The 24,016-nt window shown below is 40.2% G+C and overlaps 1 protein-coding gene across 19 annotated transcripts in view; it reads right to left on the reverse strand.

The window, feature by feature from the left end:
• Positions 1 to 24,016, reverse strand: part of SPECC1 (sperm antigen with calponin homology and coiled-coil domains 1) — a 476,325-nt gene that overhangs the window by 326,012 nt on the left and 126,297 nt on the right. The window lies entirely within an intron of this gene.

Consider the following 24,016-nt stretch of genomic DNA (forward strand, 5'->3'; position numbering starts at 1 on the left):
CTGACAGAGGGTAAGGTGAAAAGTCAACCACTGAGCCACCACTGCCCCAGCATTACCTAGCCCACATAACAGATCAGCTTGAGTCAAGGCACCACAGGCCCATAAGCCTTGCCGCTTCTGTGGTGACAACAGGACAACGTACTCGATGTTTAAATAAACATGAATAAATTATTTGAAAACTAGTTTTCACAGAACCACGAACATTATCTTTTTTTCTCCTCTTGGACAAAAATGGGTATCATTTAACACTAATAAAGCGTATTTTATTTGGTCAGACCTGATGTCATAGGGCAAGGTTACTGCTCTAATATTTTATGAAAAAAAAAATTGCTCAAAGTAGCAGCACAGAGCTGAAGACCTAAAAAAAAAAAAGCCAGCATGCAAACATATGGAAGGCAGCCTGGCCTGAGTCGTGCTGTGGCACTGTCATCCCTGAGGTAGGTTCAATCCCCACAAATTCCTTAACCTCTCTAAGTCTCCATTTCTTCCATCAGTAACCTAATGGGGCCTCTAAGATCTCATCTCCACCACCCAGCTTGCTACGATAGTGGAAGCTGTGCCACTGGTATTTCAAATACCAGTAACGTCACCCATCGTGGACAGGTTTCAGCAGAGCTTCCAGTCTAAGACAGACTAGGAAGAAGGTCTTGGCTATGCACTTCTGAAAATCAGCCATTGAAAACCCTATGGATCACAACAGAATATTGTCCAATATGCTGCTGGAAGATGAGCCCCCTAGGTTGGAAAGGCACCCAAAATACACAGTGGCTCCTATAATGGACTCGAGCAAACCGATAATCATGAAGGTGGTTCAGGACCAGGCAACATTTCTTTCTGTTGTACACAGGGTCACCGGGAGCTAGAGCCAAGTCTACGGCAGCTGACAACAACAAAAACAAGACCTCATCCAGCTCCATCTCTGACTCTGTGTGTTCCCAGGGCTCTAATCGTCAAGGGTGTATACTAAAGCCACAGGCAATGCTTCATTCTTTCAAAGAAACAAACATCAGCCAGTGGCAACTAACTCCAATGGCCACACTCCAGGGCACTCACTGCCCCCAGGGGTCAGAGCTGGTGCTAAGTGTCCCTGCTCCCGTCTCCAGGGCATCCATGGCCTCACTGTATCCCAGGACATCCCATTAGCCACCCCTAGAAAAATAACAGATGGCCTCCCCCAAGCCTGGTTCAGGCTGAGCCTTTTTTCTGTATTCATCCCCTTTTTCTGCCCAGAGCAGACCATTTCAACTGACAGGGTCTCTCAGCAAGGGTTGTCAGTTCCTATCCTTATTTAAACAAAGTGATCACCTGGCTTTGTGTGTGGTGTGTCGCTGCTGCCCGGGAGCCACACGGAGCTCGCCCTGCAGCACTGCAACTGTGGCAGCTATGTGGATATGTCTCCAGATAAAAATGCTGTTTTAAAAGATTTTGGAATTTGTTGTCCACAGTCTTTCTGAGAAAAATTATTCATCATCTTAGTTATATGATCAGTTCAGAGCCCAGAGTGGCTCCAGGTACTCATAATTAAAAAAAAAAAAAATCTGTATAAAAAAGCAAGTTACTTCTTTTTTTTTTTTTTTTTGGCTGTTTAGCACCTATTTTTTTTGTTTCTCAGCTTGCAGTTTTTAATGCCAGTTTCCATAGCAATAATGGCAGAATTCCTAAGTTAAAACCTATAAAGTGACTAATTTTATTAGGACTCCCAACATAAAATGACCTAACATAGCCTGCATGGTCTTGAAAAGAATTACTAGTGAGTTTTACTAGTGATTACATGACCAATCAATACATTTCAGTCTGATCACAGAGATGACTTAAAAGAAGTATCTGTCTAATGAAGGCACTCTTTTATGTTAGTACCATAAAAACCAGTCGCCGTGGAGTCAGTTCTGACTCATGGTGACCCCACGTGTGTCCGGGTAGAATATGCTCCGTAAGACTTTCAATGGCTTATTTTTTCAAAGTAGGTTGCTAGGCCTTTCTTCTGAGGCACCTCTGTGTGGACTTGAAATGCCAACTTTTCTGTTAGTGTCTTAGTTATCTAGTGCTGCTGTAACAGAAATACCACAAGTAGATGGCTTCACTAACAAGACATTTATTCTCTCAGTTTGTTGTTGTTGTTAGGTGCCATTGAGTCTGTTCCAATTCACAGGGACCCTATGTACACTGCCCAGTACTGGGCCATCCTCACAATTGTTATGCTTGAGCCCGTTGTTTTAGCCACTGTGTCAATCCACCTCATTGAGGGTCTTCCTCTTTTTCACTGACCCTCTACTTTACCAAGTATGATGTCCTTCTCCAGGGACTGATCCCTCCTGGTAACATGTCCAAAGTAGGTGAGACATAGGCTTGCCATTCTTGCTTCTAAGGAGAATTCTGGTTGTACTTCTTCTAAGACAAATTTGTTTGTTCTTTTAGTAGTCCATGGTATATTCAATATCCTTTGCCAACACCACAATTCAAAGGTTTCAATTCTTCTTCGGTCTTCTTTATTCATTGTCCAGCTTTCACATGCATATGAGGCGACTGAAAACACAATGGCTTGGGTCAGGAGCACCTTAGTCTTCAAGGTGACATCTTTGCTTTTCAACACTTTAAAGAGGCCTTTTCAGCAGATTTGCCTAATGCAATGCATCATTTGATTTCTTGACTGCTGCTTCCATGGGTGTTGACTGTGGCTCCAAGTAAAATGAAATCCTTGATAATTTCAATCTTTTCTCCGTTTATCATGATGTTGCTCATTGGTCCAGTTTTGAGGATTTTTGTTTTCTTTTTTTTTTTTTTTTTATGTCAAGGTATAATCCATACTGAAGGCTGTCTCTCACAGTCTAGTAGGCTACAAGCCCAAATTCAGGGCATCATCTCCAGGGAAAGGCTTTCTGTCTCTTGTTTCTGGAGGAAGGTACTTCTCCTCAATCTTCCCCCGGTCGAGGAGTTTCTCAGGTGCAGGGACCCTGAGTCCAAAAAACATGCTCTGCTCCTGGTGTGCTTTCTTGGTGGTATGAGGCCCCCATGTCTATCTGCTTGCTTCCCTCTTTTATATTTCAGAAGGTATTGGCTTAAGACACTATAATCTTGTAGATCTCATCAATGTAACTGCCATGAATCTATCTCATTAACATCATAGTGATAGGATTTACAACACATAGGGGAATCATATCAGATGACAAAATGGTGAGCAATCACACAATACTGGGAATTGTGGCATAGCCAAGTTGACAGATATACATATATATATATATTTTGTCTACTCATGTGAGGGCTCTTATTTCCCTAGGATGTATTCCTAGGGTAGGATTGCTGGATTGTATGGTATTTCTATTTCTAGCTTTTTAAGGAAGCACCAAATCGTTTTCCAAAATGCTTGTACCATTTTACATTCCCACCAGCAATGCGAAAGTGTTCCAAGCTCCCCACAGCCTCTCCAACATTTGTTATTTTCTGTTTTTGGTTCATGCCAGTAATGTTGGGGTGAGATAATCTCATTGTAGTTAAAAAAAAAATTTTTTTATTGTACTTTAGATGAAGGTTTGCAGAACAAACTAGTTTCTCATTAAACAGTTAGTACACATATTGTTTTATGACATTGATTAACAACCCCACAACATGTTAACACTCCCTTCTCAACCTTGGGCTTCCTATTACCAGCTTTCCTGTCCCCTTCTGCCTTCTTGTCCTTGCCCCTGGGCTGGTGTGCCCTTTTAGTCTCATTTTGTTTTATGGGCCTGTCTAATCTTTGGCTGAAGGGTGAATCTTGAGAGTGACTTCATTACTTAGCTAAATGGGTTTCCGGGGGCCATACTCTCCGGGTTTCTCCAGTCTCTGTCAGGCCAGTAAGTCTGGTCTTTTTTTTTTGAGATAAAATTTTGCTCTACTTTTCTCTCCAGCTCTTCACAGATATTTTTGGGGTACACAATTCAATCTGTGACAGTTAGCAACTGAGCATATTAACTGTTCGCACCACTCAGGATCTCTACTGTGACTATAACTATTTAGAAAGGACTATTACAGGGTCTACTTTATGAAGACATGTGATTCTAAAACACCCATATATTTTACAAAATCTGCCCAGGTCAATGCCCTTTATTTACTCCTCAAAGAAAGATAACATGAATATGAAGAGTATCAGGAAGGGGCTAGAACTTTTCCTTGCCATCTTTTTTTTTCAACGTTTCACAAGTTTACATCCTTGCTATAAAAGCTATCTCAGAGTGATGGAGACAACATGGTGTCCTAGACAGACACATTATGCCATCCATCTGCAACAAAGACCTGAAAAACTACGTAAAATAGACACAAATGTCAATCCTGGAACCCTGACCATCAAATGAAGGGATAAAGAACTAAATCAGACACCGGATGGAAAAAGAAACTGAAGGAAAACACAGAAAAAGTAAGAGATACAGAGTGGAGGTCTCCTGCCAACTAACACAACAGAGCATCACCATTTTGGAGCACAGCCAGCAACGACTGTGGACAGGGAGTAAGGGAAGGCAACTTCACGGAGCTCCTGACAGGGACAGAGCCCACATCCAGTATGCCACCTCCCCTTCCTGCCAGTCTTCACTGTGCCACCATGGCTACAGCATCCCCGGCTTAGGCCTGCCATTGCACTGGGCCTGCATTACCCTTCCCCTCCCACCACACGACCAGCTGCTGAATGGCAGGAAGCGAGCCTGTACCACTCCTCGTCTGACACCCCTGCCTACCTAGTGAGGGGTTGTGAATGCTCCCACACCACTGGGCCAACATCAGGAGGCAGGCAGCACCCACCCAGTTACCCTCGGCCACCTCACCAAACCAGTACACAGCAAGGTGGGGCTTTCCTACCTGCTCCTGCCCTGCCCATCCAGACATGGTGAAAGCTATCTTGCTCACAAACAAGCAAGCAGCAAAACATACCTGGCCCATCCACCCTGACATATCAAAACAAAACAACAAAACAGGATGAAACAAAAACAAATACAATCAATAAAGAAAGAAAATAATAACATCTTGGAGACAGCAGGCAATATCAAAGCATATAAAAAAGCAAGACAAGATGGCTCCAGCAAGTGACCAAAATAAAGAATCAGATGACCTTCCGGTGGAAGAAAAGGCAGTGGAACAACCTGATACGGAATTCAAAACACAAATATGTAGGGTTTTTCAAGAGATTAGGAAAGAGATCAAGGAAAACACAGACAAAACTAAAGGTAAAAAAGACAAAATCATGGAAAAAACAAAGATAAAAACATAGCCAAAATCAAGGAAAACACAGACAAAGCAAAAGAAGAATTTGAGAAAATAATACAAGAACATAATGCCAAAAAGAAAAATAAAATAAACATAAACAATTAGAAATCATACAAAAACAGCAATTAGAAATCCAAAATTTCAGGAATGGACAACTCAATAGAAGGTTTTAGGAGCATATTTGAAACAATGGAAGATAGAATCAGTGGGATTCAAGACAAATCCATAGATGCCACTTTGAGGACAAATCAGAGAAAAGAATGGAGAAAAATGAAGAAAACCTAAAAATTACGTGAGATACAATCAAAAGCAAAAATCAGCATGTGATTGGAGTTCAAGAACAGGGGGAGAAAATAGAAAACACAGAGAAGATTGTCAAAGATTTGCTGGCAGAAAACTTCCCAAATATCATGAAAAACAAAAAGTTGACAATTCAAGAAGCTCCATGAACCCCATATAGGACTGACCCCAAAAGAAAGTCATGAAGACATATTAATCACACTTGTCAAAATCAAACACAAAGAAAGAATCCTGAGAGCAGCTTGGAAAAAACAAAAAGTCACTTACAAAGGGAAACAAGACTAAACTCTGATTACTCAGCAGAAACTATGCAGGCAAGAAGCAATGGGATGACGTATATGAAAGCATGAAAGAAAAAAAAAAAACTGTCAACCGAGAATATATCCTGTAAAACTCTCCCTTAAATATGATGGTGAATTTAGGACACTTCCAGATAAACAGAAGTTAAGGGAATTTATAAAAACCAAACCAAACATACAAGAAATATTAAAGGGAATCTTTCAGTTAGAGAACCAACAACATCAGACAACTACCAGAGTCCAGAACACAGGACAGCATTGGCCAGAAACCAACCTAGGTAAAGAACTCTCAGTAATAAAACAGAGATAAAAGACTTAAAACAGGGAAACTGAGACATCAGTCTGTAACTGATGATGTTGTAGTCATCATTTATGGGGCCGTAACAGAGATACCACAACCTGTAACAAAGAGAAATTTATTTTCTCACAGTCTAGTAGGTTACAAGGCCAAATTCAGGGCGTCAGCTCCAGGGGAAGGTTTTCTCTCTCTGTGGACTCTGGAGGAAGGTCCTTGTCTTCAATCTTCCCACGGTTGGGGAGCTTCTCAGGTGCAGGGACCCTGGGTCCAAAGGACACGCTCTGCTCCCGGCACTGCTTTCTTGGTGGTATGAGGTCCCCCAACTCTCTGCTTGCTTCTCTTTCCTTTTATCTCTTGAGACAGAAAAGGCGGTACAGGCCATGCCCCAGGGAAATTCCTTTCACCTTGGATCAGGAAGGTAACCTAAGTAAAGGTGGTGTTACAATCCCACCCTAATCCTCTCAACATAAAATTACAATTACAAAATGGAGGACAACCACACAATACTGGGAATCATGGCCTAACCAAGTAGATACACATATTTTTGGGGGGGCATAATTCAATCCATGACAGATGACAATGTCAAAACAATAAAAAGGGGAATAGACAGTGTAGGTATAAGAATATCAAATGGAGAGGAAATCAAAGCAATACCAAGTAATGAAAGACTCTTTCAAACTTAGGAAGATTAAATTTCAAGGTAGCCACAAACAAAGTTAACAAACTTACTCATCAGAACAAAAACGAAAAACATAAAGTCTAAGAAAGCACAAAACCTATATAATGAAAGGAACAAAAAGAAAATCCACAAACAAAAGAACTTGGTACAGGGAAGTAGGAGGAACAAAGAAACGTCAGCACCACAAAAAAAAGTACAAGGATATGACAACAATAAACTCATCCCATTGATAATCACACTGAATATAAATGGCTTAAATGCATCTGTAAAGAGACAGAGAGTGGCAGAATGTATAGAAAAGCACAGCCCATCAATACGCTGTCTAAAGAGACACACCTTAGACACAAAGATATAAATATATTAAAATCAAATGATGGAAAAATATATCAAGCAAACAGTAACCAAAAAAAGCCAAAAGTAGCAAAAGTAATCTCAGATAAAATTTACCTTGAGGCAAAATCAACCATAAAATGCAAGGAAGAACATTATGTGATGATTAAAGGGACAATTCACCAAGAATACATAACCCCAATAAACATCTATGCACCCAACAACAGGGGTCCAAAATATATAAAACAAACTCTAAAAGCACTGAAAGGAGAAATAGACAGTTTTACAATAATAGTAGGAGAATTCAACATACCATTCTCAGTAAAGGATGGGACATCTAGTAAGAAACTCAAAAAAGATACAAGAGATCTAAAGGCCATAATCAACCAACTTGACCTCACAGACATATATAGAGCACTCCACTCAACAGCAGCAAAGTACACATTCTTTTCCAAGGCACACGGAACATTCTCTAGAATAGATCACATTTTAGGCCACAAAGCACCTCTCCATAAAATTCAAAATAATACAAAGCATTCTTTCTCATCACAATGCCATAGAAGTAGATAATCAATAACAGGAAGAGCAAGGAAAAAAATCAAATACATGGAGACTGAATAACATCTTCCTTAAAAACAAATGGGTAATAGAAGAAATCAAAGAGGGAATAAAAAAATTCATAGAATTAATTGAGAATGAAAACACATCATATCAAAATCTTTGGGACACAGCAAAAGCAGCGTTTTCAGGTCAATTTATGGCTATAAATGCACACATCAAAAACAAGACCAGCCCAAAATCAAAATGTTAGCCCTACAACTTGAACAAATAGAGAACAGCAAAAGAAGCCCACAGGCAGCAGAAGAAAGGAAATAATAAAGATTAGAGCGGAAATAGATGAAATCGAGAACAACAACAACAACAAAAAATAGAAAGGATCAACACCATCAAAAGTTGGTTCTTTCATTCCCAAATCCAACTCTTCAGACAGGGATTGGACTGGACTTGGGGTAGAAAATGACACTGGTGAAAAGTGAGCTTCTTGGATCAAGAAGACACATGAGGCTATGCGGGCATCTCCTGTCTGGAGGGGAGATGAGAGGGCAGAGGGGGCCAGAAGCTGGCCTAATGGACACGAAAAGACAGAGTGGAGGGAAAGAGTGTGCTGTCTCATTAGGGAGAGAGCAACTAGTTATATAGCAAGGTGTATATAAATTTTTGTATGAGAAACTGACTTGATTTGTAAACTTTCACTTAAAGCACAATAAAAATTAAAAAAATTTTGGTTCTTTGAAAACATCGACAAGCCCATTGGCCAAACTAACAAGATGAAAGCAAGAGAGAAAGCAAATAAACCACATAAAAAAATGAGACAGGGAACATTACAACAGACCCAAATGAAATAAAAAGGATCATAACAGAATATTATGAAAATTGTACTACAGCAAATTTGAAAACCTAGAGGGAACAGACAAATTTCTAGAAACACATTACCTACCTAAACTAACAGAGATTGAGATAGAAAATCTGAACACACCCATAAGAAGAGAAGAGATTGAAGAGGTAATAATAAAACTCCCAACAAAAAAAAAATGCCCTGGTCCGGATGGCTTCCTTGGAGAATTGGACCACTCAGAGAATTTCATACCAGTACTACTCAAAGTATTTCAGAGCACAGAAAAGGAAAGAATACTCCTAAATTCATTCTATGAAGCCATCATAAACCTGATGCTAAAGCCAGGAAAAGACATCACAAAAAAAAAAATTATAGGTTTTTTTTTTTTATCTCTCATGAATATAGATGCAAAAATTATCAACAAAATGCTAGGCAATAGAATTCAGGATCATACTAAAAAAAAAAAAATAATACCTCAACCAAGTGGGATTCAGGTATACAAGGATGGTTCAACATTAGAAAATCAATCAATGTAATCTGCCACATAAAAAGAACAAAAGAATGACATGACCATTTCAGTCAACGCAGAGAAGGCATTTGATAAAGTCCAACACCCATTCCTGATTAAAAAAACTCTCAATAAAATAGGAATAGAAGGAGATTTCCTCAACATAATAAAGGGCATCTATACAAAAACAGGAAACCCTGGTGGTGTAGTGATTAAGTGCTACAGCTGTTAACCAAAATGTTGGCAGTTTGAATCCGGCAGGCACTCCGTGGAAACTCTATGGGGCAGTTCTACTCTGTCCTATAGGGTTGCTATGAGTCAGAATCGACTCGATGGCAGTGGGTTTTGGTTTTATACAAAAACAACAGCCAGCATCATTCTCAATGGAGAGAAGCTAAAAGCATTCCCCCAGAAAATGAGAACAAGACAAGGATGCCCTTTATCACCATTCATCGTTAACGTTGTGCTGAAGCCCTAGGTAGAGCAACAAGGCAAGAAAAAGAAATAAAAGGCATCCAAATTGGAAAGGAAGAAGTAAAGTTATCCCTATTTGCAGATGATACAATCCTATACATAGAGATCCCAAAGATTCCACAAGAAAACTAAAGGAACTAACAGAAAGATTCAGCAGAATAGCAGGACAGAAGATCAACATACAAAAATCAGTTGGATTCCTATACAATGACAAAATTAACTTCAAAAAGAAAATCAGGAAAACACCATTTTTAATAGCCCCTAAAAAGATAAAATACTTAGGAATAAATCTAAACCAGGGATATAAAAGAAAACTACAAAACACTACTGCAAGAATCCAAAAGACATCTACATAAATGGAAAAACATGCCAGGCTCATGGATAAGAAGACTCAACATGGTTAAAATGTCAATCCTACCCGAAGCAATCTACAGATATAATGCAATACCAATCCAAATACCAAGAACAATCTTTGTTGTTGTTGTCGTTAGGTGCCGTGGACTTGACTCCAACTCATAGTGACCCTAAGCACAACAGAACAAAACAGTCTGGTCATTCTTTAAGAAGACGGAAAAACTAATCAACTTTATACAGAAAAGAAAGAGGCCCCGGATAAGTAAAGCATTGTTGAAGAAAAAGAACAGAGTAGGAGGTTCCACCCTACCTGATCTCAGAACTTACTATACAGACATGGTAGTCAAAACAGCCTGGTACTGGTACAACAGACACATAGACCAATTGAACAAAATTGAGAACCCAGATGCAAATCCATCCACTTAAGCTCAGCTAATCTTTGACAAAGGCCCAAAGTCCACTAAATAGGGACTGCTTGCAAAACTGGACGTCCATTAGTAAAAAAAAGAAAAGAAGAAGAAGAAACAGGACCCATACCTCACACCATGCACAAAAAGTAACTCGAAATGGAGCAAAGACTTAAATATAAAACCTAAAACGATAAAGATCATGGAAGAAAGATACAGATAACACTAGAAGCCCTAATACATGGTATAAATACATACAAACCATAACTAACAATGCACAAAAATCAGAAGATAAATGATATAACTGGGAGCTCCAAAAAATTAAACACTCATGCTCATGAAAAGACTTCAACAAGAGAGTAAAGAGAGAACTCAGAGACTGGGAAAAAATATTTGGCTATCACATAGCCAACAAGGGTCTAATCTCTAAAATCTATAGAATACTTCAACACCTCAATAACAAAAAGTCAATAATCCAATTACAAAATGGGCAAAGGATATGAACAGACATTTCACCAAAGAGGACATTCAGGCAGTTAACAGATATATGAGGAAATGGTCACAATCATTAGCCATTGTTGTTGTTGTTAGGTTCCATCAAGTCGATTCTGACTCACAGCGACAATATAGGACAGAGTAGAACTGCCCCATAGCATGTCCAAGGAGCTGATCATGGACTTGAACTGCCAACCTTTTGGCTAGCAGCTGAGCTCTTATTCACTTTGCCACCAGGGCTCCCATTATCCATTAGAGAAATGCAAATCAAAACTACAATGAGATATCACCTCACCCTAACATTACTGGCATGAATACCAAAAAAAAAAAACAGAAAAGAACAAATGTTGGGGAGGCTGCGGGAAGGCTAGAACTCTTACGCACTGCTGGCGGGAATGCAAAATGGTACAACCACTATGGAAAATGATACGACATCTGAAAAAACTAGAAATACCATATGATCTGGCAATCCCACTCCTAGGAATACATCCTAGAGAAATAAGAGCCATCACACAAACAGTCATACGCATACCCATGTTCACTGCAGCACTATTCAGAATACCAAAAAGATGGAAACTAAGTGTCCATAAAAAGATGAATAGATAAACTATGGTACATACACACAACGGAATGCTATGGAATGATAAAGAACAACAATGAATCCACAAAACATCTCACAACATGGATGAATCTCAAGGCCATTATGCTGAGTGAAATAAATCAATCACAAAAGGACAAATACTGTAGGAGACCACTATTATAAAAACCCAAGAAACGGTTTACACACAGAAAAAAAAATCTTTGATGGCTATGAGGGAGGGGATGGGTGCAGGTAACTAGATAATGGAAAAAAGAAAGAAAGAAAGAAAAAAAAACAGGGCCCATGAGTTAATTCTGACCCATAACGGCCCTATAGGACAGAATAGGACTGCCCCACAGGGTTTCCAAGAAGCAGCTGGTGATGCAAACTGCTGATCTTTTGGTTAGCAGCTGTATCACTTAACCACTGGGCCACCAGGGCTCCAACTAGGTAATAGATGAGGGTTAACTTTGGTGAAAGGAAAGACAACACACCATATACGGGAAGTCAGCACTACTTGACCAAGGCAAAACCATAAAAGCTTCCTAGATACATCCAAATACCTTGAGGGCCCGAGTTACAGGGCCATGGTCTGGTGGTGGGCGGGGGGGAGGCAACGAGGTCTACTGGCATAACATAGTTTTTTTTCCATCATAACTTTCTTTTTATTGTACTTTAGATGAAGATTTACAGAACTAGCTTCTCATTAAATTGTTAGTATACATGTTCTTTTATGACATCAGTTAACAATCCTACAACATGTCAACACTCTCCTTTCTTGATCCTGGGTTCCCTGTTACCACCATTCCTGTCCCCTCCTGCCTTCTAGTCCTTGCCCCCAGGCTGGTATGCTCCTATAGTCTTGTTTTGTTTTATGGGCCTGTCTAATCATTGGCTAAAGGTTGAACCTCGGGAGTGACTCTACTACTGTGCTGAAACGGTGTCCAGAGGCCATACTCTCACGGTTTCTCCAGTCTCTGTCAGGCCAGTAAGTCTGGTCTTTTCTTGTGAGTTAGAAATTTGTTCTACATTTTTCTCCGGCTCTGTCCAGGACCCTCTATTGTGATCCCTGTCAGAGAAGTCAGTGGTGATAGCTGGGCACCATCTAGTTGTACCAGGCTCAGTCTGGTGGAAGGTGTGGTAGTTGTGGTCCATTAGTCCTCTGGATTAATCTTACCCTTGTGTTTTCAGTTTTCTTCGTTCTTCCTTGTTCCTGAAGGGGTGAGACCACTGAAGTATTAATAGATGACCATTCACAGACTTTTAAGAACCCAGACACTACTCACCAAAGCAGAATGTAGAACAGTTTCTTTATAAACTATGCTATGCCAATTGAACTAGATGTTCCCTGAGACCATGGTCCCCACAGCCCTCAGCCCAGTAATTTGGTTCCTCAGGGAGTTTGGATGTGTCTATGGAGCTTCCACGACCTTGCCTTCTACAAGCTGTGCTGGCTTCCCCAGAATTGTGTACTATCTTACCGCTCACAAAAGTTACTAATAATCTATAGTTTATTCAGTGTTTTTCCTTTCCCCACCTCTCCCCTCCCTCATAACCATCAAAGATTGTTTCTTTTGAGGCGGAGCCAAGATGGCGGACTAGACAGACATTTCCAGCGAGCCCTCTTTACAACAAAGACCCGAAAAAAACAAGTGAAAAGAGTATATTTTTGACAAGCTAGGAGCCCTGAGCATCAAAGGTAAGCTTAGAAAACAAACTGAGGGGCAGGGGGAGAAAGAGATGATTCAGAAGCGGAGAGGAGTTACCGGACCTGAATCATGGGGAGCCCTCAGGCACCATTCCCGGAGCTGTGGCGGCAGGCTAGTACTAGTTTTGGGCCACAGTTTCCTCAGGGAGAAGCAGCCAGCCACACAGCCTACTCACACCTCTGGAACCAGAGAAGAACGGCGCTCTCGGCAAAAGCTAAGTACTTGCGTATACTTTAACGCCCCCCCCCCCACCCCCAAGCCAGCTTCAGTGGCTGAATTCCCTAGGCCTGATATAGGCACTGCTGAGCACCTAGAGCCATCCTCCCGACCTTGGGGAAGGAAAATATTTGCACTTGAGGGAAAACATAATTTGCCACCCCCACTAACCAGGGGTGCTCAGGACAGAAGCAGTTCCTATCCAGGCATAAATGGTCTGTGGACTTTGAGCACCTTTCCCCTCTGCATGGACTTGTGTGGGCCTATTTCAGGAAAATAGGCCCTCATCGGCAGACTCAAACTGTTTCAGCTCTGCGGTACGGAGGTGGGTGTTTCATGTTTGACATTGCCTTGCCTATTAAACAGCTTCCTCACCTACCCACATCAGGGGCCTAAGGATTGGTAGCTCCATTCATGTCACCCAGCCGCCTGCAACAGGGGTCCAAGTATAACTGGTACCTCCCAGTCCTTACAACCAAAAACATTGGGTGCCCATGGTCCATCTACAGAACCCACCCACCTGCACGCTCTAGGGAATAGGGACGCACTTTCCTCAGAGATGTGCGGAGGTCAGTTCTCAACCTCCTGCCTTGTTCAGAGCGTGGCCCCCTCCTGCAACCAGATACTGGTACCTACACCAATCACCCCATCCCTCTAAGACTGTAGGACAGAGCCTGTACCACATACTTGATGATCAGCTATCTGGACACCTCAGCTGAATTCATACAAGAAAAGTGAATGGACTCCTGGACTGATATACCTGATAACAGCTCCAGCCATCTGGGGACAGGACGTCAGAGCTCCAAAGGCGAACATAATCAAGCTAGCTCACTCAAGCAACCCATTTGGACATACCAAAACAAAACAAAGCAAGAAGCTATGACACAGTAAACAAACATAAACTAGTACAATAACTTATAGATGGCTCAGAGATAACAGTCAATATCAAGTCACATAAAGAAACAGACCATGATCACCTCAACAAGCTCTCAAAACAAAGAATCCAGGGATCTTCTAGATGAAAGTGTACTCCTGGAATTACCAGAGCCAGAATACAAAAGTTTAATATACAGAACCCTTCAAGACATCAGGATGGAAATGAGGCAATACACAGAACAAGCCAAGGAACACACAGATAAAGCAATTGAAGAAATTAGAAAGATTATTCAGGAACATAATGAAAAATTTAATAAGCTGGAAAAATCCATAGACAGACAGCAATCAGAAATTCAGAAGATTAAAAATAAAATTACAAATGTAGACAACTCAATAGAAAGTCAGAGGAGCAGAATTGAGCAAGTAGAAGCTAGAATTTCTGAACTTGAAGATAAATCACTTGATACTAATATATGTAAAGAAAAATCAGATAAAAGAATTTAAAAAAGGGAAGAAACATTAAGAATCATGTGGGACTCTATGAAGAGAAATAACCCATGAGTGATTGGAGTACCAGAATGGGGAGGGATAACAGAAAATACAGAGAGAATTGTTGAAGATTTGTTGGCAGAAAACTTCCCTGATATCGTGAAAGATGACAAGATTTCTATCCAAGATGCTCATCAAACTCCACATAAGATAGATGTTAAAATAAAGTCACCAAGACATATTATAATCAAACTTGCCAAAACCAAAGATAAAGAGAGAATTTTAACAGCAGCTAGGGATAAACGAAAAGTCACTTACAAAGGAAAGCCAATATGAATAAGCTCAGACTACTCGGCAGAAACCATGCAGGCAAGAAGGCAATGGGATGACATATTTAAAAAATTGAAGGAAAAAAATTGCCAGCCAAGAATCATACATCCAGCAAAACTATCTCTTAAATATGAAGGTGAAATTAGGACATTTCCAGATAAACAGGAGTTCAGGAAATTCATAAAAACCACCAAAACTACTAGAAATACTAAAGGGAACTCTTTGGTTAGAAAATCAATAATATCAGGTATCAGCCCAAGACTAGAACACTGGGCAGAGCAATCAGAAGTCAACCCAGCCAGGGAAATTAAAAAAAAAAAGAAAGATTAAAAAAAAAAATCAAAACAGGGTAACAGCAATGTTATTATATAAAAGAAGACAACATTAAAACAATAAAGAGGAACTAAGAAATGTAATCATAGACCTTCCATATGGAGAGGAAGATATGGCGATACAAAGAAATAAAAGTCAGGTTTAAATTTAGAAAAATAGGGGTAAATAATAAGGTAACCACAAAGGAGACAAACTACCCTACTCATCAAAATAAAACACAAGAAAAAAAATACAGACTCAGCAGAAACAAAATCAACAACAACAAATATGAGAAAAGGAAAACATATAAAGATAATCTACTCAGCACATAAAATTAAGTGGGAAAAAGAAATTGTCAACAACACACAAAAAAAGACATCAAAATGCTAGCACTAAATTCAAATTCATACCTATCCTTAATTATGCTGAACGTAAATGGACTAAATGCATGAATAAAGAGACAGAGAGTAGCAGAATGGATTAAAAAACAAGATCTGTCTATATGCTGCCTACAAGAGACACACCTTAGACTTAGAGACACAAACTAAAACTCAAAGGATGGAAAAAAATATACCAAGCAAACAACAATCAAAAAAGAGTAGGAGTGGCAATATTAATTTCTGACAAAATAGACTTTAAGTTAAATCCATCAGAAAGGATAAGGAAGGACACTATATAATGATTATAGGGACAATACACCAAGAAAATATAACCATATTAAATATTTATGCACCCAATGACAGGGCTGCAAGATACATAAAACAAACTCTATCATCATTGAAAAGCGAGAGAGACAGCTCCACAATAATGGTAGGAGACTTCAACACACCACTTTCAGCGAAGGACAGGACATCCAGAAAGAAGCTCAATAAAGACACAGAAGATTGAAATGCCACAATCAACCAACTTGACCTCAGAGACATATACAGAACACTCCACCCAAAGGCAACCAAGTATACTTTCTTTTCTAGTGCACATGGAACATCCTCTAGGATAGACCATGTATTAGGTCATAAAGCAAGCCTTGGCAGAATCCAAAACATTGAAATATTACAAAGCATCTTCTCTGACCATAAGGCCATAAAAGTGGAAATCAATAACAGAAAACTCAGGGAAAAGAAATCAAACACTTGGAAACTGAACAATACTCTGCTCAAAAAAGACTGGATTATAGAAGACATTAAGGATGGAATAAAGAAATTCATAGAATCCAAAGAGAATGAATACACTTCCTATTGGAACCTTTGGGACACAACAAAAGCAGTGCTCAGAGGTCAATTTATATCAATAAATGCACACATCCAAAAAGAAGAAAGGGCCAATCAAAGAATTATCCCTACAACTTGAACAAACAGAAAAAGAGCAACAAAAGAAACCCACAGGCACCAGAAGAAAACAAATAATAAACTGAGCAGAACTAAATGAAATAGAAAACAGAAAAATGAAAGAATTAACAAGTCCAAAAGTTGGTTCTTTGAAAAATCAACAAAATTGATAATCCATTGGCCAAACTGAAAAAAGAAAAACAGGAAGCACAAAACCCGAATAAGAAATGAGATGGAAGATATTACAACAGACCCATCTGAAATTAAAAGAATCGTATCAGATTACTATGAAAAACTATACGCAAACAAATTTGAAAACCTAGAAGAAATGGATAATTTCCTAGAAACACACTACTTACCTAAACTAACACAAACAGAGGTAGAACAATTAAACAGACCCATAACAAAAGAAGAGATTGAAAAGGTAATCAAAAAACTCCCAACAAAAAAAAGCCCTGGCCCGGACAGCTTCACTGCAGAGTTCTACCGAACTTTCAGAGAAGAGTTAACACCACCACTACTAAAGGTATTTCAGAGCACAGAAAAGGACGGAATACTACCAAACTCATTCTATGAAGCCCCCATATCCCTGATACCAAAACCAGGTAAAGACACCGTAAAAAAAGAAAATTACAGACCTATACCCCTCATGAACTGAGATGTAAAAATCCTCAACAAAATTCTAGCCAATAGAATTCAACAACATATCAAAAAAATAATTCACCATGACCAAGTGGGATTCATACCAGGTATGCAGGGATGGTACAACATTAGAAAAACAATTAATGTAATCCATTACATAAATAAAACAAGAATCACATGATTTTATCAATCAATGCAGAAAAGGCATTTGACAAAGTTCAACACCCATTGACAATAAAAACTCTCAGCAAAATAGGAATAGAAGGGAAATTCCTCAACATCATAAACGGCATTTATACAAAGCCAACAGCCAACATTATCCTAAACGGAGAGAGCCTGAAAGCACTTCCCTTGAGAACAGGAACCAGTCAAGGATGCCCTTTATCACCGCTCTTGTTCACCATTGTGCTGGAGGTCCTAGCCAGAGCAACTGGTCTAGAAAAAGAACTAAAGGGCATCCAGATTGGCAAGGAAGAAGTAAAATTATCTCTATTTGCAGATGACATGATCTTCACACAGAGAGCCCTAAGGAATCCTCAAGAAAATTACTGAAACTAATAGAAGAGTTCAGCAGAGGATCAGGATACAAGATAAACACCCAAAAATCAGTTGGATTCCTCTACACCAACAAAAAGAACATCGAAGAGGAAATCACCAAATCAATACCATTTACAGTAGCCCCCAAGAAGATAAAATACTTAGGAATAAATCTTACTAGAGATATAAAAGACTTTTACAAAGAAAACTACAATACACTTCTGCAAGAAACCAAAAGAGACCTACATAAGTGGAGAAACATACCTTGCTCATGGATAGGAAGACTTAACATTATAAAAAATGTCTATCCTACCAAAAGCAATCTATACATTTAACGCAATTCCAATCCAAATTCGAATGACATTCTTTAATGAGATGGAGGAACAAATCACCAACTTCATATGGAAGGGAAAGAGGCCCTGGATAAGTAAAGCATTACTGAAAAAGAAGAACAAAGTGGGAGGCCTTACTCTACCTGATTTTGGAACCTATTATACCACCACAGTAGTCAAAACAGCCTGGTACTGGTACAACAACAGATACATAGACCAATAGAACAAAATTGAGAATCCAGACATAAATCTATCCACATATGAGCAGCTGATATTTGACAAAGGCTCCAAAATAGTCAAATGGGGAAAAGACAGTCTTTTTAACAAATGGTGCTGGCATAACTGGATATCCATCTGCAAAAAAATGAAACAAGACCCATACCTCACTCCATGCACAAAAACGAGCTCAAAATGGATCAAAGACCTAAATATAAAATCTAAAACGATAAAGATCATGGAAGGAAACATAGGGACATTTTTTTTTTTTATATAGGAGCCCTAAAACATGGCAGAAATAGTATACAAAACATTATTAACAATGCAGAAGAAAAACTGGATAACTGGGAGCTCCTAAAAATCAAACACCTATGCTCATCTAAAGACTTTACCAAAAGAGTAAAAAGATTACCTACAGACTGGGAAAAAGTTTTTAGCTATGACATTTCCAATCAGCGCCTGATCTCTAAAATCTACGTGATACTGCAAAAACTCAATCGCAAAAAGGCAAATAACCCAATTAAAAAATGGTCAAAAGACATGAACAAACACTTCACTAAAGAAGACATTCAGGTAGCTAAAAGATACATGAGGAAATGCTCACGATCTTTAGCCATTAGAGAAATGCAAATCAAAACTACAATGAGATTCCATCTCACTCCAACAAGTCTGGCATTAATCCAAAAAACACAAAACAATAAATGTTGGAGAGGCTGTGGAGAGACCGGAACACTTATACACTACTAGTGGGAATGTAAAATGGTACAATCACTTTGGAAATCAATTTGGCACTTCCTTAAAAAGCAAGAAATTGAACTACCATATAATCCAGCAATCTCACTCCTGGGAATATATCCTAGAGAAATAAGAGCCTTTACACGAACAGATATATGCACACCCATGTTCACTGCAGCTCTGTTTATAATAGCAAAAAGATGGAAGCAACCAAGGTGCCCATCAACAGATGAGTGGATAAATAAATTATGGTACATTCACACAATGGAATACTATGCATCAATAAAGAACAGTGAGTAATCTGTGAAACATTTCATAACAAGAAGGAATCTGGAAGGCATTATGCTGAGTGAAATTAGTCAGTTGCAACAGGGCAAATATTGTATAAGACCACTATTATAAGAACTCAAGAAATAGTTTAAACAGAGAAGAAAATATTCTTTGATGGTTACAAGAGGGGGTGAGAGGGAGGGAGGGTGGAAGGGGGTTTCCACTAATTAGATAGTAGATAAGAACTACTTTAGGTGACGAGAAAGACAACACACAATACAGGTGAGGTCAGCACAACTGGACTGAACTAAAAGCAAAGAAGTTTCCTGAATAAACTAAATGTTTCAAAGGCCAGCGTAGCAGGGGCGGGGGCTTGGGGACCATGATTTCAGGGGACATCTAAGTCAATTGGCATAATAAAATCTATTAAGAAACCATTCTGCATTCCACCTTGGGGAGAGGCGTCTGGGGTCTTAAACGCTAGCAAGCAGCCATCTAAGATGCATCGATTGGTCTCAACCCACCTGGATCAAAGGAGAATGAAGAACACCAAGGACACAAGGTAATTATGAGCCCAAGAGACAGAAAGGGCCACATAAACCGGAGACTACATCAGCCTGAGACCAGAAGAGTTAGATGGTGCCCTGATAGGGAACGCAACAGCGAACCCCTGAGGGAGCAGGACAAAAGTGGGATGCAGACCCCAAATTCTCATAAAATGACCAGACTTAATGCTCTGAGACTAGAAGGACCCTGGTGGTCATGCGCTCCAGACCTCCTATTGGCCCAGGACAGGAACCATTCCTGAAGCCAGCTCTTCAGACAGGGATTGGACTGGACAATGGGTTGGAGAAGGATGTTGGTGAGGAGTGAGCTTCTTGGATCAGGTGGACACTTGAGACTATGTTGGCATCTCCTCCCTGGAGGGGAGATGGGAGGCTAGAGGGGGTTAGAGGCTAGCGAAATGGACACAAAAAGAGAGTGGAGGGAGGGAGCGGACTGTCTCTTTGGGGGGGAGAGCAATTGGGAGCATGTAGCAAGGTGTATATGGGTTTTTGTGTGAGAGACTGACTTGATTTGTAAACTTTCACTTAAAACAATAAAATTTTTTAAAAAGATGGTTTATTTTTGTTTGTAAAGCTTTTCATGAGTTTTTATAGTAGTATTCTCATACAATATCAGTCCTTTTATGACTGACTTATTTCACTCAGCGTTAATGCCCTCCAGATTCATCTGTGTTGTGAGATGCCTTGCAGACTCATCATTGTTCTTTATCGTTGCGTAGTACTCCATTGTGTGTATGTACCAAAATTTATTTATCCATTCATCTGTTGATGGGCATTTAGGTTGTTTCTATCTTTTTGCTGTTGTGAAAAATGTTGCAATGAACATGGGTGTGCATATGCCTATTCATATGACAGCTCTTATTTCTCTAGGATCTATTCCTAGGAATGGAATTCCTGGATCATATGGTATTTCTATTTCTAGCTTTCTAAGGAAGCACCATATCATTTTCCAAAATGCTTGTATCATTTTGCATTCCCAACACCAGTGCATAAGAGTTCCAGTTCCCCCACAGCCTCTCCAACATTTGTTATTTTCTGGTTTTTTGATTCATGCCAGTAATGCTGGGGGGAGATGGTATCTCATTGTGGTTTTCATTTGCATTTCTCTAATGGCTAGTGATTGAGAGCATTTCCTCACATTTCTGTCAGCCACTTGAATGTCTTCTGTGAGTAGGTGTCTGTTCATTTCCTTTGCCCATTTTTAATGGGATTATTTGTCTTTTTGGTGTAGAGGTGGCATAACATAGTTTTAGAGAAAATGTTCTACATCTTCCTTTGGTTAGTAGTGTCTGGGGTCTTAAAAGCTTGTGAACAGCCATCTAAAAATACATCTCTTGGTTCCATCTTGTTTGGAGCAAAGGAGAATGAAGACAATAACAGACACAAGGAAAATATTATTCCAAAGAACTAATGGACCACATGAACCACAGCCTTCAGGAGCCTGAGCCCTGAAGAACTAGGTGGTGCCTGGCTACCACCACCAAACTGCTTTGACAAGGATCACAATAGAGAGTCCAGACAGAGAGGGAGAAAAATGTAGAATAAAATTCAAATTCGCAAAAAAAAGACCAGACTTATGAGAGAGATTATGGCCCTTGGACACTCTGTTATGGATGGAATTTTATCCTCTCAAAATATGTGTCAACTTGGCTAGGCCATGATTCCCAGTATTGTGTGGTTGTCCACCATTTTGTCATCTGATATGATTTTCCTATGTGTTGTAAATCCTACCTCTATGATGTTGATGAGGTAGGAGTAAGGGCAGTTATGTTAATGAGGCAGGACTCAATCTACAAGATTAGGTTGTATCTTGAACCAATTTCTTTTGAGATATAAAAGAGAGAAGATAGCAGAGAGACATGGAGACCTCATGCCACCAAGAAAGTAGTGTCAGGAGTAGAGTGTGTCCTTTGGACCCAGTGTCCCCATGCTGACAAGTTGGTAGTCCAGAGGAGGATTGATGACAAGGACCTTCCTCTAGAGCTGACAGAGAGAGAAAACCTTCCCCTGGAGTTGGTTCCCTGAATTTGGACTTGTAGCCTACTAGACTGTGAGAGAATAAACTTTTGTTTGCTGAAGCCATCTACTTGTGGTATTTCTGTTACGGCAGTACTAGATAACTAAGACACTGTGCTAACTCAGGACTGAAGCCACTCCTGAAGTCTGTCTTTCAGCCAAAGACTAGACAGGCCTATAAAACAAACAATAACATGCTTCTTAGTTCAATCAAGTATATGTGACCAAATGGGCAAACACCTACCCAAAAGCAAAGAAGAGAAAGCAGGAAGGCACAGGAAACCTGGACAAGTGGACACAGGGATTCTGGAATGTAAAAGGAAAGGAGGAGAGTGCTGACACATTGTGGGGATTGCAACCAGTGTCACAAAATAATCTGTGTATAAGCTTTTGGATGAGAAACTAATCTGTGCTGTAATCTCTCACACACGCACAAGCTATCTCAGTCAAAATTTAAAGATCTAAACCGCTCTCTTAATCCCTGACAACGAATCTGATAATCTTCTGGGAAGCGCACCTAAATAAATTCAACCATTTTTCAAAGACTCTGATGAGCTGCTTGCTCTGAGGCCAACTTCTCTGAGTCATTTCTTTTGTATAGACACTTCTTTCTCTCTTCTCCCATCACCTTCTGAACCCAGTGAAATGAATTCCAAATGAATCTGCCCAGAGAACTGTCCTCACCTGGACCCCTCTTGTGGCCCATGCTCTCTTTCCTGGCTCCCTTTAGTCTTTTTTCCCATTATTGTTTTTCCTGGACTAAGCTGTCCACCTTGTACCCATCCACCAGCCAGGCTCTTTCTTTCAAATTCCATCTCCTTCAGAATTGAAATAATTAATGACCCCCTCATGTTACCCATGAAGAGAACCCCATAGATGGGGAAAGTACCCAGGTAGGATTCCCTGGAGTGGCCCCATCCCATACTCCACAGAGTGAGACGGTCTGTGCAGGATCAACCACAGATATGAGAAATGGATGAGAACCACTAGGTAAGGAAAGCAGAGCTGCTCTCTCACTCCATTTACACTTAACAGGACCTTTGCTCCCTGCTTATACCTGTCTCCATGTCTTAGGACATTGCTGAACATCACCCCCACCCTCCACCCTAGCTTGGACCTGTCTCATCTTGGTACTCTTTGAATCTTCTGAAGGCTGCTCCCCCTTCCTTGCTCTGCAGCAGGGTGCTCTGCCTACTCCCAGACATGGACTCTAGGTTGTTGTATTTTTACCTTAACTCACCTGGAACAGACCCAGAGAGGCTCATCCTCAGGGCTGTCCACTCACAGGACCATGGCCTGCTTTGGTCTCATTCTCTGTCCACCTGCAGGAAGAGGTCTTGCCAAAGGGGAGCAGGTGTACTCCTAGGCCCGCTCCTGCCTTTCTGCAGACTTTCACACAGTCCACTTCCCACCTCCTCTTCTACCTTCCTCTCTCATCCCTTACTACCTCGGCCTGGTTGTCTCACATAAAACCCATTGCCATCGAGTCGATTCTGTCTCCTAGAAACCCTATAGGACAGAGTAGAACTGCCCCATAGAGCTTCCAATGAGTGCCTGGTGGATTTGAACTGCCATAGCTCTTAACCACTATGCCACCAGGGCTCCCTCTAGGACATTGGGAAACAATAAATTACACGAATGCTGTAGTGATGTGAGAGCAGCGACACTATTCCACACTGAGCTTGGAAAGACACTGCTCAGTGCTCCACATGGTTGTTTCATTATATCCTCACAGTGACCGTAAGAGGTTAGTGTCCCCCCTTTTTACAGAGAGGGAAACTTTGCTTGGCTCAGGAGGTCAAAGAAATCACCCAGATCACAGTTTAGATGGAGCCAAGAATCAAATTCAGTCTTAACTGGCTCCAAAACCTCTGCTCCTAAACACCAGGCCTGGACAGAGCAGGGCTTTGAACCAGCTCGGTTTGGTTGGAACCTTTGCTAAGAGTCTGCATTTCTAACAAGTTCTCTGCTGAGAATTTGCATTTCCACCCCAGATAGACTGAATCAGAATCTATATTTTAACAAGATCCCCAGATGATTCTTATGCATAACTTCCTGGGAACTTGTTAGAAACTCAAATCCCCAGCAGGAAT

Source organism: Loxodonta africana, chromosome 18 (assembly GCF_030014295.1).
Source record: "Loxodonta africana isolate mLoxAfr1 chromosome 18, mLoxAfr1.hap2, whole genome shotgun sequence".
Lineage (NCBI taxonomy): Eukaryota > Metazoa > Chordata > Mammalia > Proboscidea > Elephantidae > Loxodonta > Loxodonta africana.